Source organism: Temnothorax americanus, unplaced genomic scaffold (assembly GCF_048541705.1).
Source record: "Temnothorax americanus isolate GAGA-0224 unplaced genomic scaffold, ASM4854170v1 Scaffold75, whole genome shotgun sequence".
NCBI classification, from domain to species: Eukaryota; Metazoa; Arthropoda; class Insecta; order Hymenoptera; family Formicidae; genus Temnothorax; species Temnothorax americanus.
The window spans coordinates 330,788-346,422 of NW_027509798.1; the positions used below are offsets into that span (position 1 = coordinate 330,788).

The 15,635-nt window shown below is 36.9% G+C and overlaps 1 pseudogene across 1 annotated transcript in view; it reads right to left on the minus strand.

The window, feature by feature from the left end:
• Nucleotides 1-14,954, minus strand: part of LOC143906732 (cytochrome P450 6k1-like) — a 37,415-nt pseudogene extending 22,461 nt beyond the window's left edge. Inside the window, exons 1-4 of the transcript XR_013259630.1 lie at nt 14,936-14,954; nt 14,033-14,104; nt 13,872-13,942; nt 3,206-3,572 (exon numbers count right to left, since the gene is read on the minus strand). The product of XR_013259630.1 is annotated as a cytochrome P450 6k1-like (transcript). The remainder of the gene's footprint in view (nt 1-3,205; nt 3,573-13,871; nt 13,943-14,032; nt 14,105-14,935) is intronic.
• Between the last annotated feature and the right edge of the window lie 681 nt (nt 14,955-15,635).

Genomic DNA, 15,635 nt, shown 5'->3' on the forward strand with positions numbered 1-15,635 from the left:
GGAATTTCATGAACGCCGTTGGCTTAACCGTGCCGTAGTTTTGAGAAGTGTCTCTCGCGCGTGAGAGAGCCTCGTAGTTATCGTTGCCGGTTAAGTTCATGCCATTTGTAAGTAGCTATACGTGCGTTTCATCGGGATTAATGGCCCACGGTTGTGTCGAGTTAACGGGTGGGGCCATTCGTGCGTTTCGAGGGGAGAGAAGATCCCCGGCGTTGTCGTGGTAGACCGTAGGGAAATTGCGTAATTGTTTAAGGAGATTGCGTTGGTTATTTGTTAGCATCTCGCGTTTGACCGTCCGGGTGGAATTCGCTGCAACTTATGTCGGGGAATACTCTTGTGCGAATTCAATCGGGATTGCCGTGCAGCTCAGCGACGGAATGAGTATCGCGCTCGTGGGGTGACACGTGGCGTGTGCTCGAATTCTGCTTGTTCGCCGTGGAACTCGCTATCGTCCACTTGTTATCTGCCTTAACCAAAATATAATTTAATGTTTTATGTATTTGAGTGTGATGTTTGCGCTACGCTCCCTCTCCTATTCCATCCGCGGTTGATCAAAGAAGCCCACGCCTGAGAAATACTGCGATCTCGTGAATCGTGGTGCGAGGAATCGCACCTGGCGCCCAACATAACATCTCTAAAATACTCAGTCGAGCTACCATCGGGGTTTCGGAGAGCAGTATCGCGAATATTGGTAGAGATTATAGTGAAGAAAGCGACGGCGCGCTCCTCCACGGCCGGCGAGACCGTGAGGACATCGTCGCCGTCGTTAAAACTTCTTATTACTGTTTTATTTGCAGCAAACCTGTATGCGTTAAAAAACATATATTTCTCGACAAGTAATATTTAATAAAACGGTTTCATATATTTGTAAATAAGTGATTTAAAAAATGATGTACCATAAGAAAACTAAAACATGTTCTTTAGCTGTTTTATTTTTTCTCCCTCGAAAGCCCTTAGGACAATATTTGCTCTGTTCGAACAAATTAATAATATGCTCACAAGTTCTTCTTACAAATCTAAAATGTTTCTGAAACTAAAAGAAATCCTAAAATAAAAAATAAGCTCATAACACATTGGGGGGATTTAATAAATATTTTTAATAAATATATTATATTTACCTCTTTTTATCAGTATATTGATCAACGATATTTTTCATATAATGTTTCACTCGCGGCATTCTCCTTTTCTGCACTAGGCATGTAGGTATATTGTAATTCTTCATTAGAACTATCTGACGAAGAAAGTAAAAAGTCATGTGCAATGACCAATTTTTCCACATTTTTATTACAATTATTTTCTTGCGTAGTGCTTGCTGTTGTACTGCATGGCATTATGCTCTCTGGAATGAAATTGGTTCATCGTTATCTCAAATGCAATATTTCTATTGTTCAAAGTTTTTCGCATAGCAATGCGCACACAAATCACTTACCACTTTCAACTAATGTTGATGATGATGATTCGCTACAGAACAGATGTGTTGTCGGTATAAATTTTAATGTGGTATTTCCTGAGAAAAAAAATAATTTTATATTTTTGATGCTACTACAGCAGTGGAAATTCAATGGCGATAAAGCGTATTATTAATTTTACAATATTTTAAATAAAATGTTTACCGTCGTTATCCACATATTCATACAGAATCCCTTCATTTGTTTTTATTATTTGTCCATTTTCATCGCGAAAAATTTTCACACTTGTCTTCTTCTTTCTTGTAAAAATTATCATTTATGATTTTTTGTTACAATTAATTAATATTGTATGTACATTTGTTCTTTTTCATAATTAACAGTAATTACTAACATAGTACAAATTTCTTACCTAATCCACTCATTGTTATATTTATTACATTTACTTAATACGAGCTGAAAAACTTTCGCGAGATCTTTTGAAGTATGAAGTTCCGCATGTGCCAATAGTGCTAGAGCTTTCGTGCTGAACTGTCAGTAATAGGTTAGAAGACACACCTTCCGCCTTCCGCTATGATACTGAGTCAAGATAGAGAAGGAAGAGAATAACGAAGAGGAGAGCGAAAGAAAATATACAGAAGAAGAGAAGCAACGTATATTATACGAATACCATGATGCACCTGTAGGAGGACATCAGGGTGTGGAACGCACCATAAACCGAATAAGGTTGACGCATAACTGGAGAGGATTAACTCGAGACGTCGAAGATTACATTAATAAATGCGAACTATGTCAGAAGAACAAGTTATCGCGAAAAAATAAAGCACCCTTAGTAATAACAGACACCGCGGACAAACCGTTCGAAAAATGTGCTCTAGATATAGTAGGACCACTGACGGTGACCGAAAACGGAAATAAATATATCCTCACGTTTCAGGATAATTTATCAAAATTCAGTAAGGCGATACCCGTACCTAATCAAGAAGCAAATACAATCGCGAAAGAATTTGTCACAAAGATTATCTTTGAATACGGTATCCCCTACAAAATACTGACGGATAGAGGAACGAATTTCCTTAGCGAGATATTTAAAAGCGCGTGTAAATTACTGAAGATAGAAAAAATTCAAACAACGGCCTACCATCCCGAGAGTAATGGAGCATTGGAGACGCTTTCATAGAACATTAGCCGAATACTTGCGACATTATATTAACGCGGACCAGACAAACTGGGACGAATGGACGTCATACGCAATGTTCGCGTATAACACGACGCCACACCTTTACAAAGGGTTTACACCCTTTGAATTAGTATACGGGCACCGAGCGACACTACCGACGGCACTGTCGCAACCACCAAAACCAACGTATACGTATGACGATTACGCGCAAGAGCTAAAAGAAAAATTAAGAGCGATACAACGAGTTGCAAAGGAACATTTGCGAAACAAAAAATCTAAGGCCAAGGAGACGTAATACGATAAGAAGACAAAAGAAATCAATTTCCGAGTGGGAGACAAAGTTCTCTTGCACGACGAAACGGTGCGTAGAGGGAGATCGAAAAAATTAGAATCCCCGTATGAAGGATAAGACCGTATGAAGTAATTTAAAAACATTCAGACGTCAATTACACAATCAAAAAGAGACGAGAAACCCCTCGAGTATATGTAAACCGATTAAAGCCCTTTATAGAACAGTAAAAACAGCGCAAAAGAACAAAACAAAAACAAGCAATAGAAAGTAGGCGATAGAAAGTAGGCGATAGTAAAAACTAAGGAAAATAAGATAATAAGTACTTACCAAACATCAAACACGTCGCACCACACGGCGTCCGGTGGCCACGTTCAACGTGACCTCCAGGGGGTAGAGGAGATGCATCCATGTACCCGGGGGTGTTAGCAACACTTCCGCGTAGGAGGGAGGGGGCGACGTCGGCCCCGCACCCAAATTCGCCGCCACTCGCGCACTAAGCGCGGCACCCCCACTAGCAGCGCGTAGCCAGTACGTGCGCCAACATGCGTCGCACGTCGACGGAACAAAAAATCGGTTGCACAGCCTGCACCTCATTTTACAATTATCGCAAACAAATATGTGCTCAGATCTAAGCCTCAAGAACAACTGATGACGAACGTCACGAGACGGATACAGCTGGAGACAGCACTGTACGCTAGAAGAGAAGAAATAGATGAACAGTTATTATAATACTAACCACAATTACAGAGGATCTAATAGAAGACGTGAAAGACACGATAGACTACCTCACATATTCGCGAGAAGGAGTCATACTCACCCGCCTATTACCAATAGAAAAAATAATAACCGAACTAAAAGAGGCAACGTCACAATTGACGCATGGATCCTACTTTCCTTTTAAAACTAGATTAGAAAATTGGAACGAGATACAAAGCTATGTAGAAATTAACGCGTATTATGATAAACCGAACATTTATACGATAATCAAATTTCCCGTGGTAGCATACCCCGTGTATGAAATAATAAGAGCGACACCATTACCTGTCCATAACCACGCGAATATTATCACATTCCTAAGAATTACTCACAACATATTAGCAATAGATAAAGAGAATCATAATTACATAACGCTAGAGGAACGCGATTTAAACGACTGTAAACGAAACGGAGTAAAATATGTATGTAACCGAAACTACCCGGTATATTTTGTAAAAGCCGACGCACCATGCGAAGTACAAGTTTACGTAAAAACGCCAGGATATGTAAACACCTGCGAGAAACGTCAAATAATGTCAAACGTAACCTTATGGATAACATTAAGCGAACCACAAACGTGGCTATTCTCAACGCCGAAAAAACAACAGCTGACGATTCAATGTAATGAACAGGCAGAACAAAAAATAGAAATAGAAAGAACAGGGAAACTAAGTATAATCGAAAATTGTAAACTAACCACACCCGACATTATTATAAAAACAAAAAGACAAACGACTATGAAACAAATAGAAATGCACTTAGCCGATTTCAACTTAACGCTAACAAACAAAAATAAAAATATTAACGAACAAGCGAAAAAAGAAATTAGATTAGAACTTGTAATTAGGAATCCAAACGAATTAATAGAATTAAGTCTAAAAATAAGCGACATAAATAAAAAATTGGAAAAACCCCAAGACGCACCCTAATAAAAAATCCCTATGTCATATATCCCGTAGGATCGACACTTACGTTAATAATTATATTAAGCATAGTAGGAATAATCATCTATGTAATAAAAAGACATAAGAAACGAGCAAGCGCCCGACCGCACGTACAGGGCGACTCAGCGATACTATACTAGAACATAAGAAGAATGTAATCTCCAAAACAAACAAAGAAAATAAACCACCCTAATAAAAATAAAAATAGGATAAGCAGCGAAAAATTGTAGCGAAAACTACAGACCGTAGTTTCCTTTTCTCAAAGGGGGAGAGATGTTGCGGCCCCAATTAATGTAATAATAAAATAAGAATAGTATTAAGAAAGACCGAGAATAACAATAGGGAACGCGACCGCGAAAGCCCGAAAGAACTACGCAAAGCCGAATCAGCAAGAGATAAGTTGCGCGATCGGCCTACATACGATTGAGCAACTCAGCGATATCGAAGGACAGGACGAGGATTCAAAAGGAAGCGACAACAGGAGACGAGAAGGTAATCGGAGTCAGGGAGCAGATCAGTAACGGGCATTCTTGTACGCAATAACTGTAAAGCAGATTCAATTAAAGATTCAATTAAAGTATTCTTTATTCGAAGTGCCGTTTATCAAAGAGTGTTCTAACAGTCACCCATCCCATCTCCTTCTTGGAACGATCGAATCTTAGTGCACCCAAAAAGGGGCACAACAGCTTATGAAAAATTTTATAAGCTCCTCAGGAACTCCCCGGGAGCTCCCCGTGCTGCTTCTAAGCAGCTCGCAATAGTGGACGTACGAGCTCCCGGGGAGCTTATATGGAAGCTTCCCGGGAATTACTTTGAAGCTCCCAAGGAGCTCTCAAAAGAGAAAGCGGACATAGGAGCTCCCGGAGAGCTCCGTGCGAATTCTTTTGAAGTTCAAATAAAGCTTGTGAAAAATTATATAAGCTCCTCAGGAACTGCCCGGGAGCTCCCCGTGCTGTGTGGGTATGTTAATTAAAAGATGAGAACTGTGGAATATAGCTAGAACAATAACTGAAGTCGAGGAAAATTAAGTAATCAAGAGACACGGTAGTGTCTCCACAAGTACACGCGGAGCGAGACCGACCGTGACTCTTTTACGCGACGCGACGGGTTGCGAGTTCCCGAGATGTTGAGATCTCGATAACGAGTGAACGGATCAAGTTCTAAGTAGGCTTGATCGATAGCTTGGGGTCTAATTAGGGGGGGGGGGGGTTCTCTTATAATATTCCGCTACGTGCCCTACGAGCGGAGATATTGCGACGCAAAGTCCAAATGTGTGTGAAAAATTTTTAAGATACTCCTCCTCCTTTCTCCTAATGCCGCGACGTCTTATATGATAGCTTTATATCTTTTTCACAAAATTGTATTATCTAACTTAACTCAAGTGACATTTATTTCAAAAAAGAGATGTGAAATCTTTAATTTCTTTTTTACAAAATTATATTACCTAACTTAACTCAAGTGACATGTATCTAATCTAAGTGGTAGCTTTATATCTTTTTCACAAAATTATATTACCTAACTTAACTCAAGTGACATGTATTTCAAAAAAAGATGTGAAATCTTTAAATTAAATTGCGCCAATTGTAAACAGAATATGTATATTGCTTTGAAAGGTAATTGTTATGCAAATACTTTAAAAAAATAAAACCCAAGTGGTATCTTCGTATTCCTATTCAAGGGTCTTCCTATTCTAAATCTTTCAGAAAATACCCGGCTGATTTGCCCTGGCCCCTGCAAAACCCAGGCTGATCATGATTTTTTACTCAACGCGCGAGTCAGATCGAGCGTGGCGTTTGAAATGCGCGCCGTAAACAAGGACAGAGCGTCACGCTTTTATTTATACTTTGGATACTATCTAATATCATAAATTTTTAAAGATCATAATTGTTGTTATTGTTATTATTTAACGTTTATGATATTATAATATTGTGTAGGGATTAAGAATATTTTTGATTTTCTTTATCATTTATATTATTATATTTTATATGTTAATTATATACTTTTATCATTTATCATAGTTAAAAATATCATAATTCCAGATAAATGTATGGAACTGTCAGAGAACGTAATGTAAATTGGAATTTTGTCGAATATTTCCAAGTTTTTTACATTTTTTTATAATTAATTGAATTTTAACAAAATCATAGCAAATACTACACGGAAAAAATGATATGTAAAAAATAATAAAATTATTAATAAAAGATACTGTTTAGCACTGTAATTTAGTCATTTTACTGAAATTTTATTATAAATTGATGTATGAACCTAATCTTACTGTTTGAATATATATTAATCAAGAGACACGGTAGTGTCTCGCGCCAAGTACACGCGGAGCGAGACCGACCGTGACTCTTTTACGCGACGCGACGGGTTGCGAGTACCCGAGATGTTGAGATCTCGATAACGAGTGAACGGATCAAGTTCTAAGTAGGCTTGATCGATAGCTTGGGGTCCAATTAGGGGGGGGTTTCTCTCATAATATTCCGCTACGTGCCCTACGAGCGGAGATATTGCGACGCAAAGTCCAAATGTGAAAATTTATTTTTAAGATACTACTAACGCCGACGTCTGATATGATGACGTCATAATCAGAAACGTTACTTTCACTTTTTCGACGCTGGCGGCGCAGGTATCGCTAGTTTCGATATCGCGCGCGTATTTCGAAATTAGGTCGATAGACTTATCGGTCAGAAGGAAGATTTCTATTTAGGTAAATTAGGTATATATATAAATAATATATATTGAGTTAACGGAAAAGAAGATTCTCTACGCTTGGCAGAAAATGCCGCTAGGGAATTTTTAAGTCGATTCTTATGAATTAAGCTTGAATGCGATGTCTAGGTATCCCAGGTTGCCGATGACGAGGTCCAGATAGTGCGCTTCATAGTTTTTGGTGTCCAGGTGTAATCGTACGTTGAATTCGATGTCTAGGTGTCCCAGGTTGCCAATGACGAGGTCCACATAGTGCGCTTCGTAGTTTTTGGTGTCCAGGTGTAATAATACGTTGAATGCGATGTCTAGGTGTTCCAGGTTGCCGATGATGATGTCTAGATAGTGAGTTCCGTAGTTTTCGGTGTCTACGTGTATTTATACCTTGAATTCGATGTTTAGGTGTCCCAGGTTGCTGATGACGAGTTCCAGATATCGCGCTCCGTAGTTTTCGGTGTCTAGGTGTAATAATACTTCGAATTCGATGTTCACGTGTCCCAGGTTGCCGATGACGAGATCCAGATAGTGCGCTTCATAGTTTTCGGGGTCCAGGTGTAATCGTACGTTGAATTCGATGTATAGGTGTCCCAGGTTGCTGATGACGAGTTCCAGATATCGCGCTCCGTAGTTTTCGGTGTCTAGGTGTAATAATACTTCGAATTCGATGTTCACGTGTCCCAGGTTGCCGATGACGAGATCCAGATAGTGCGCTTCATAGTTTTTGGTGTCCAGGTGTAATCGTACGTTGAATTCGATGTCTAGGTGTCCCAGGTTGCCGATGACAAGGTCTACATAGTGCGCTTCGTAGTTTTCGGTGTCCAGGTGTAATAATACGTTGAATGCGATGTCTAGGTGTTCCAGGTTGCCGATGATGAAATTTAGATAGTGAGTTCCGTAGTTTTAGGTGTCTACGTGTATTTATACCTTGAATTCTATGTTTAGGTGTCCCAGGTTGCTGATGACGAGGTCCAGATATCGCGCTCCGTAGTTTTCGGTGTCTAGGTGTAATAATACTTCGAATTCGATGTTTACGTGTCCCAGGTTGCCGATGACGAGATCCAGATAGTGCGCTTCATAGTTTTCGGGGTCCAGGTGTAATCGTACGTTGAATTCGATGTATAGGTGTCCCAGGTTGCCGATGACAAGGTCCACAAAGTGCGCTCCGTAGTTTTCGGTGTCTACGTGTATTAATACCTTGGATTCGATGTCCACGTGTCCCAGGTTGCCGATGACGGGATCCAGATAGTGCGCTTCATAGTTCTCGGTGTCCAGGTGTAATCGTACGTTGAATTCGATGTCTAGGTGTCCCAGGTTGCCGATGACAAGGTCCACATAGTGCGCTCCGTAGTTTTCGGTGTCTACGTGTATTAATACCTTGAATTCGATGTCCACGTGTCCCAGGTTGCCGATGACGGGACCCAGATAGTGCGCTTCATAGTTTTCGGTGTCCAGGTGTAATCGTACGTTGAATTCGATGTCTAGGTGTCCCAGGTTGCCGATGACAAGGTCCACATAGTGCGCTTCGTAGTTTTCGGTGTCCAGGTGTAATAATACGTTGAATGCGATGTCTAGGTGTTCCAGGTTGCCGATGATGAAATTTAGATAGTGAGTTCCGTAGTTTTAGGTGTCTACGTGTATTTATACCTTGAATTCTATGTTTAGGTGTCCCAGGTTGCTGATGACGAGGTCCAGATATCGCGCTCCGTAGTTTTCGGTGTCTAGGTGTAATAATACTTCGAATTCGATGTTTACGTGTCCCAGGTTGCCGATGACGAGATCCAGATAGTGCGCTTCATAGTTTTCGGGGTCCAGGTGTAATCGTACGTTGAATTCGATGTATAGGTGTCCCAGGTTGCCGATGACAAGGTCCACATAGTGCGCTCCGTAGTTTTCGGTGTCTACGTGTATTAATACCTTGGATTCGATGTCTACGTGTCTCAGGTTGCCGATGACGAGGTCCACATAGTGCGCTTCGTAGTTTTCGGTGTCCAAATGTAATAATACGTTGAATGCGATGTCTAAGTGTTCCAGGTTCCAGGTTGCCGATGACAATGTCTAGATAGTGAGCTCCGTAGTTTTCGGTGTCTACGTGTATTAATACCTTGAATTCGATGTTTAGGTGTCCCAGGTTGCTGATGACGAGGTCCAGATAGCGCGCTCGGTAGTTTTTGGTGTCTAGGTGTAATAATACCTCGAATTCGATGTCTACGTGTTCCAGGTTGCCGATGACGAGGTCCACATAATGCGCTTCATAGTTTTTGGTGTCTAGGTGTATTAATAACTTTAAATCTGAATGGGTGCGTTCAGCCGATACTCCGCTAGCCTAGTAATTGTGAGCAGTCGCTCGTTTTCGCTCGTTTCCTCTCCTTTTAATCCATTAGGTCAAAAGAAGGGAAACGAGCGAAAACGAGCGTCTGCTCACGATTGCTAGGCTAGCGGAGTATCGGCTGAACGCACCCAATGTAGGACACGTAGATATCGAATTCGAGGTATTAATACATGTAGACACTGAAAACTACGAAGCGCACTATGTGGACCTCGTCATCGGCAACTTGGAACACGTGGCCATCGAATTCAAGGTATTAATACACCTGTACACCGAAAACTATAGAGCGCACTATGTGGACCTCGTCATCGGCAACCTGGGACACCTAGACATTGAATTCAAGCTTGATTCATAAGAATCGACTTAAAATTTCCCTAGCGGCAGAATTAGAATTATGTCATGACATAATAAAAATCGCTAAATTAAAATTATGTTTATAGACATAATAAAAATTGGACAAAAATTATGTCTAGACATAATAAAAATTGGATGAATTAAAATTATGTCTGACGTAAAAATAATTATCAAAAATATCGATACCTGAAGATATCGGTACATATACAGTTGCGAACAACATTCAGTAAGACACGCAAATAAAAATAAATAAAGAATTTTACAGTTAACGACTTATTAACATTAATCATGTTTTATTGCGATTATGTTTTATGTTGAAATTGAAAAATATATACAAGGTGTACAACTAAAAAGGTTACAGATTATTATTTAAAAAAAAACTAAGCAAAATATTAAATTGTTGTTTTCTTTAGAAATAATAGTCGGTAACACTTTTAGCTTCATACCTTGTATTATATACTGTTTATAAAATTATAAGATATATTGTTTATAAGATTAAGATGCGTAACACTACAAAAAGGCGTGATATCCGTACAAAATTACCTTTTTAAAAAAAAGGTAAAAAAGAGCGCCAAGTACACGCATAGTAGTGTATATGTATTATGTTGTTACCCTGTTATGTTGTTACCTCGAAAAAAACAAAGTGGTAGTATTATACCTCCAAATAGCTTTATCCTGTACATACTGTTTATAAAATGCGTAATATACTACAAAAAGGCGTGATATCCGCACAAAATTACCTTTTTTAAAAAAAGGTAAAAAAAGGCGCCAAGTACACGTATAGTAGTGTATATGTTGTTACCTAAAAAAAAATGAAAGTGGTAGTATTATACCTCGAAAAAACCTAAGTAACAAGTGGTAGATTTTTATATCTCGAAAAATCTCGAAAAAATCTAAGCAGTAGTATCTTTATTTCCCAAAAATTATAACCCAAGTGATACACGTCACAAAATTATGTTACCTTATCAAAAAGAAGGGTCGCGCTTCAAGTGATCTATAACAATTACAAAAAAGAAATGATATCTCTTTAAATTAGAGCGCCAATTACAGAGAGAACATGTATATTGCCTCAAAAAAATAATTGTTGCACTACTTTGAAAAACCTTTACATTGTGTCAATTAGAAAAGAATGTATAATAACAATTTTATAAGATTAAAAAGTTTTATTTAAATTTAACAAGGGAATACAAGATATTTAAATACAAAGTTATTTACATGTGTATTTTTTAATGGCCACAAAGAATTACAGAAGTAACAGTACAAAATAAAAATATTTTATTAAAATACATAAATTTTTCTTGTAAAAAAACTTGGCGCTGCTAGACCTCGAAATTTTAAATAAATAAATAAACTTATTCTATACTTAATTATAAGCCGCATTATCCGCCGTCCGCGTAGTCACGCACACCCATATCACTCACTCCCACATCCACGCTGATAATCATTTAATATTACTCCCATTGTATTCTTTTCTGAATTATTTTTATTTATTGTTGTCCTTATTTATTTAAAAGGTCTAGCAGCGCCAAGTTTTTTTACAAGAAAAATTTATGTATTTTAATAAAATATTTTTATTTTGTACTGTTACTTCTGTAATTCTTTGTGGCCATTAAAAAATACACATGTAAATAACTTTGTATTTAAATATCTTGTATTCCCTTGTTAAATTTAAATAAAACTTTTTAATCTTATAAAATTGTTATTATACATTCTTTTCTAATTGACACAATGTAAAGGTTTTTCAAAGTAGTGCAACAATTATTTTTTTGAGGCAATATACATGTTCTCTCTGTAATTGGCGCTCTAATTTAAAGAGATATCATTTCTTTTTTGTAATTGTTATAGATCACTTGAAGCGCGACCCTTCTTTTTGATAAGGTAACATAATTTTGTGACGTGTATCACTTGGGTTATAATTTTTGGGAAATAAAGATACTACTGCTTAGATTTTTTCGAGATTTTTCGAGATATAAAAATCTACCACTTGTTACTTAGGTTTTTTCGAGGTATAATACTACCACTTTCATTTTTTTTTAGGTAACAACATATACACTACTATACGTGTACTTGGCGCCTTTTTTTACCTTTTTTTAAAAAAGGTAATTTTGTGCGGATATTATTATACACTGTAAAAAAAAGCATTGATGTGCATATCAAAAATTCATTTGACGTGTTAGTAGTATCTCATTTATTTTATTGAAAAATTACGAGTTTATCATTACCCGTGGCCGAGTTACATAATAAACTGTAAATAGTCATCAGATTTCTGACGATTTTTTACAGTTTATTTTTTTCCGTGTAGTATTTCTATGATTTTGTTAAAATTCAATTAATTATAAAAAAATGTAAAAAACTTGGAAATATTCGACAAAATTCCAATTTACATTACGTTCTCTGACAGTTCCATACTTTTATCTGGAATTATGATATTTTTAACTATGATAAATGATAAAAGTATATAATTAACATATAAAATATAATAATATGAATGATAAAGAAAATCAAAAATATTCTTAATCCCTACACAATATTATAATATCATAAACGTTAAATAATAACAATAACAACAATTATGATCTTTAAAAATTTATGATATTAGATAGTATCCAAAGTATAAATAAAAGCGTGACGCTCTGTCTTTGTTTACGGCGCGCATTTCAAACGCCACGCTCGATCTGACTCGCGCGTTGAGTAAAAAATCATGATCAGCCTGGGTTTTGCAGGGGCCAGGGCAAATCAGCCGGGTATTTTCTGAAAGGGAATTTGATGCACTTTCGAATGAAACAAGTTTCGTCCATAAAAGCGATGGACCCAAATCGCTTAGAAATCCAATTGTTAATAAATTTTTATTGCTCATAACGCAGGGGGTACGAGTTTGGCTGACAATCGTTTATGATAATACTACTTATAAACTACCTTTTGCAAGTAAATTTATCCATAAAAGCGATGGACCCAAATTTTTGCGGTGGGCTCGAGACACTATAATTAAAAGATGAGAACTGTGGCATATAGCTAGAACAATAACTGAAGTCGAGGAAAATTAAGTAATCAAGAGACACGGTAGTGTCTCGTGCCAAGTACACACGGAGCGAGACCGACCGTGACTCTTTTACGCGACGCGACGGGTTGCGAGTTCCCGAGATGTTGAGATCTCGATAACGAGTGAACGGATCAAGTTCTAAGTAGGCTTGATCGATAGCTTGGGGTCCAATTAGGGGGGGTTTCTCTTATAATATTCCGCTACGTGCCCTACGAGCGGAGATATTGCGACGCAAAGTCCAAATGTGTGTGAAAAATTTTTAAGATACTCTTCCTCCTTTTTCTCCTAATGCCGCGACGTCTTATATGATAGCTTTATATCTTTTTCACAAAATTGTATTATCTAACTTAACTCAAGTGACATTTATTTCAAAAAAGAGATGTGAAATCTTTAATTTCTTCTTCACAAAATTATATTACCTAACTTAACTCAAGTGACATGTAATTCAAAAAAAGATGTGAAATCTTTAAATTAAATTCCGCCAATTGTAAACAGAATATGTATATTGCTTTGAAAGATAATTGTTATGCAACTACTTTAAAGAAATAAAACCCAAGTGGTATTTTCGTATTTCTATTCAAGGGTCTTCCTATTCTAAACCCAAGTGATAATAGCTTCATAATTCTCTTTAACAAATTTTTAATATTACAAAGAATCATTTTAATTACAAAGAATTAAAGAAGTAACATGTACAAAATAAAAATATTTAATTAAAACAAAATAAATAAATTTTTCTTGTAAAAAAACTTGGCGCTGCTTTTTTACTCCTGTCGCATTCTTCCCTAAATTATGTTTATTGTTTTTTTACTCAATCAAAAATCTTAATACTAATGTTTAAATTTTAATGTTTAAATTAAAACTTACGACGTATTTCAAAGAAGCTATTTTAATGGATTCCTTTCTTTGTTTCTCTCGTATTCTCTGCTTCTCTGCTTCTGTTACAAATCGATAGTTACAAGAAATAGTGCGAGATTGTAATACATTAATATATTTTGACTGTGTTTATAAACAATGTATATATTTACCTAATATGTGCTAAGACGACTGCTAGCTCAGAAACGCAACGAGAATGGAATATTACTATCGTAATGTTATTTCTGTAAGCAATATATATATTATTGTTATCATACTAATTGCGTAATTATTTTACGTAAACCTAATATCTACATAAATGTTCTATATCTAAACTACTGGAAAATTATATATATAATTCATCGTAATAGCCGTCATTTTTTAAATAACCATACAATTTTTGTCATAAATGTGTCTAAAAATAAATGTATAATTTATATAAAAAATTCAAAAGCCGTCTAAAACATAATAAAATTATTAAAATATTGAATTTAAATAATTTTTGTTAGTTTTTTTGTTAACTTTATTTATTTTTAGATATACCCATGTAATTTGTTTTTTGATGCAATATTTTCGAGTGGTATTTCTATTTCGAGATGATAGTAGTAGAAATAAAAATAGCAAATCCGGATTTTCATAATAGATGGATCGTAATCTCGCTTTTGCATGACCAATTTTCACAGCGTATTTTCGACAACTTTCCACGAGAAATGCATGCTGCATTGTTAATTTTTTATTACTGTTTTTACTGATTACATTTATTAAAGTGTATAGTTAAGATATAATTAAGTAAGATCTCGAAGATATAATAGTTACTGAATAAATGATAAAATGATACGATTGCGTGTTCTTTCACGGCAAATAATACAATTTTAAACAAACACTTTAAAAAAGTTTGGAACCCGGTGACAAGTTTTAAAGTTCTGTTGTATGACATTGAATCATATTACTCATTCCGCAAGCGATAAAGCTCAATGTCGAACATTATTGTTACGAATAATTGGAGACATTTTCGCATGATTCAGCAAGTAAAATGCTGCGTTGCGCATGTATTTGTCATTATCGTAGCTAATTACCTGCATTTAACTGCTACTTAAACAGTGGCTTATCGTTTCACAGTTGTTTCAGGCAATTACCACCATTAACAGCTGCGCGATTGCTCTTTTTGCCGAATGTCCTTCGAAACGCGCCGGCAATAATCTAACAATAAGCCAGTTCAATGATAAAGGCGAAACAATATTGAAGACGTAGTCTCTATTATGAAACCGCCGATAAATTTTACAACTGTTTCTATGGTATTACAACTCCTGCATCTGACTTGCGATAAGATATTTAACCCTTCGAAGCCGCACCTCTTTTTTTAATACGCCCCGGCCACACTGGGGTGGTCGCTACCCAGACGGATTCAAAGTCTCATAATTGCAAATAATGCACGTAAAAATTTATAGAACTTGATCCGTTCACTCGTTATCGAGATCTCAACATCTCGGGTACTCGCAACCCGTCGCGTCGCGTAAAAGAGTCACGGTCGGTCTCGCTCCGCGTGTACTCGGCGCGAGACACTACCGTGTCTCTTGATCTTAAGGATGTTGTTTAAAAATATGTATAATGCAAAACCCGATGTGCTCGATGAACAAAAATATTGTAATTTTTGATCGCGATAAGAAACATACACCGAGGTCACACTTGAGTGGTCCTACTAACACGAATCTTCGAGAGAGGGATCCAACTAGGGATCCTGAGTGAAGGGACACTGATTATAGAACCTATCTTAAA